This window comes from Eufriesea mexicana, unplaced genomic scaffold (assembly GCF_001483705.2).
Source record: "Eufriesea mexicana isolate 0111107269 unplaced genomic scaffold, ASM148370v2 scaffold10415, whole genome shotgun sequence".
Classification (NCBI taxonomy): Eukaryota; Metazoa; Arthropoda; class Insecta; order Hymenoptera; family Apidae; genus Eufriesea; species Eufriesea mexicana.
This window is the reverse complement of record NW_016918071.1, coordinates 53,190-56,628: the sequence shown is the minus strand read 5'-3', so window position 1 is coordinate 56,628 and position 3,439 is coordinate 53,190. Positions and strand designations below refer to the sequence as shown.

The window sequence follows — 3,439 nt, the reverse complement described above, 5'->3', positions numbered from 1 at the left end:
TGGCACTTGCCATCAGAACTTAAATATATTAATATTTATTTGTTTATAAAAAAAAGGATAAAAGAAGCAATAATATATATTATAATAATAATATAAATTGTAAATATTATTAATATATAAATATCTTATATTTATATAAAATTTATAAATTACATAATTGTATAAAATATGGTAGCTTATGAATTATAAAAATGGATCTGAAGATTGTCCGATCCTCGGTAGTATAGTGGTAAGTATCCCCGCCTGTCACGCGGGAGACCGGGGTTCGATTCCCCGCCGGGGAGATTATATTTTTTTAAAATTTTTTATACATATTTATCATTTATTTTTTTCCCATGCACCTAAAATTTTCTAAAATCTTTTCATTTTAACAAAATTCTTACATCGTTTATTTCATTGTTATGTTCCTTTTTAACTTTTCTTTCACTCATTATTCTCCGTTACTTCATTTCTGCTTTTATGATAGTACAATACAGTTTCATTTAATGTTATTCTACTTTTCAAGCCGTATTTAATATTCAACTACATATAACAGTATAATAAATTTATTATACAAACTTCCAAATTGTGTATTTCATATATAATACAATCTTCAATTTATTACAAAGTATATTGTAGCATATTTTAGTGCTTAAGAAACATAGCTATAAAAGAGCGAATGCGTATTCTTAGATATAAATGAAGGCATGGAAACGCTTAGACCGTTCCACGAAAACGAGTGACAGTAAACAGGTCTCGGCTCAAGCGTTTAGGTTAATATCTACGTATGCGTGCGGAAATACGAAAGTGACCGCGTGCAAGGACATTGTATGGATCGAGTCGAAGGAATATTTATGGCAGAGTGTCGATTGCCAGGAAAGAAAGATCAGGTATGCACTTGAGAATTTAGGGTACGTGGCCCATGGACAATGACTGATCGAGGAAGAATAGTTATGCAGCTATTTCTGAAACACGTTAACACTTGTGAGAGGAATCTTTATTTTTAATGGCGTCACCTTTCATCGGAATCTACTTTGCTTCCAGGAAAATTGATGAAATTGATAAAATTGATAAAATTTATAAAATTGAAAATTGATCGGGTTCCTCGAAGTTAGGTTGACTGACGCAATGGACTACGGTCATAGAGCCCATGGAAGAAACCTTATTGATGGGTTCCAAGGGTGACACTTTTTCGTAGTCCCCCATGCTGCATGCATCACAGGAAACCTGGAGCCCCCGTTTATTTTATACCATCAAGAAATTTAAAATTTACCTAGGAATAGAAGTTCTGATTCAATATCATTAACCCTTCTACCACACATCTTTCGTACTATCTAAAATTTTAATTAGTAATTAATTAGTATTTTCTCACACTTCTCATACGATACTCTTCGTTTACATTTTTATCATTCCACCAAACATTCTTCATTCATAAATATTACCATTTTCACAAATACTCGGTGTTAAAATTAATATAAAGTTTGCATCTTGATTAGCCTAGCCGGTAATTTATCTATCCCATTTAGAGAGTCCAACTTTCCAATAACTGGCTTTTATCGATCTAAACTTTCCAGTAAATGATTTTTATCAAATTTAGTAAATGGCTGTCGATGACCAACAAATATTGAAATTCTTCAAACGTACTCTGACTGGTAAAAATGTCTCATAATCAATACGTGTGTCCAATTAGTGTTGCAAGAACTCTTCCTTCAAACTCGACGCGTAACTTCTGCAGAGGGATTCGGTAAATCCTGCACTGATTTCTGATAAACGAAGGTTTGAAAGCACCGTGGGAGTTCCTTTAGACTCGAACTTTTTGGTCACCACATCGTTACGGCTGATTCCTAATTTACCCGTTGGAAATTCTCATTTTGTACTAGACTGGGTACCACCCAGGAATCTCATCTGATAATCTAGATTTAAATTTGACATATTGGAGATTTAAAATCTCTAAACTGCAAACTTCGACTTGTTTTATTAGGACTTGGTGAATTAATAGATGAAATCTAATGAGAAATATTAGAAATGACAGTTTGTCATAATTGTTAGTTTGTCAAATATTAAGTTTAAATATAATTAATTTATCACAATCACATGCTCACACCTCTTCTCACTATTAAATCTCAATTGCAACTGACCTATGCCAAATCACTCTCGTTTTGTTCTTTTTTCTTTCATACATTACATTACATACACAATTTACACACACCTCAATCATTACACGTATAATCATTTATCACAATAACCTGAATTCATTAGATATTGCCATCCCATGCATACTTGTCCCACTCATCCCTTTCATACATACATCGCTTCTTTATTATATCAACACATATATATTTCAAAATCTATGTAACTATGATCACAATAATTTGTCATAAATGATCACAATAATGTTGGGTGCTGTCTGTAGAAATAACAAAGAATGATTTTAATGATAATGATAATTTAACTTTTTATAATTTATTCGTAGAATTAGAGATTTTAATGTTTATATGTTACCTGTATATTAATTAATTAAAATAAATTGATTATTATTAGATATTTATCAGGATATTTCATCATTTTATGAAATTTAGAAATTCATTGTTGTATGGTACTGTCGTTTTCATTTCACTATTAATTTTCAATTTTCAATATTGATCTCCTAATAATCATTTAGCAGTAGATAGATTACGTGACTTCTCGTAGAGGAACAGCCAGGTATCTCGATCCAATTGTGATTCTAATCGTTGATATACATAAAGTTGATCTCAGTCAGGTCGGAATGTTGGCCAATGCTGCAATTGAAACATTTTCATGACAATCCTCTTAGTCAGCCCTAGATTAAGCTCAAACACATCTCACAGTCGTACTTCAGTTTGCTGTCAGATGCAAATACCACGTGTTCTCGCGTTCTAATGTCGAATTGCTATTGCTATAAAGGAAGTCTATAGGCAAAGAGACAGGAATACAATGGGATATGTGACAAACCAGCCTTTCAGTCAATGTCTTTCATATCTCGTCGACCTTCGTCGAATGTCTAATTGCTTCCCTTAAGCTGTAACTCGTATAAATGGAATTAGGTGTGCCTGTGATGTCTATTATTTGATGATGCATCACCTAAATATGAAATTATGCGAACACGTAAATGTTATTTGTTATATTCGTTATTTCTTATGCTTTGTCATTTATCGACTATTGGTATTTTGACTTTTGTCACGTGATTATTCAGATCAATCTTTGCTTAATTTATTTATTTTGTTACATCGAGAGATTCGAATACTTGCACATGCTAATTTATTATTTTATTTTATTTCTATTTTTGGAATTTTTTAGGATTATTTAATATTGTTTTTATTCTAATTCTAATTTTTAGAATTACTTTAATACAGTTAGGACCTCGATTAATAGTGTTAATTAGAAATCTAGTAACCTGAAAGAATTAGGATTTAATGGATAATTTAAATAACTAAAAATG

General features: G+C 31.3%; 1 non-coding gene across 1 annotated transcript; it reads left to right on the top strand.

Annotated features, from left to right (window-relative positions):
* The first annotated feature begins 212 nt into the window (after nt 1-212).
* On the top strand, nt 213-284 carry TRNAD-GUC (transfer RNA aspartic acid (anticodon GUC)). Its single transcript has one exon. It is a non-coding gene; the product is annotated as a tRNA-Asp (tRNA).
* Nucleotides 285-3,439: the final 3,155 nt, after the last annotated feature.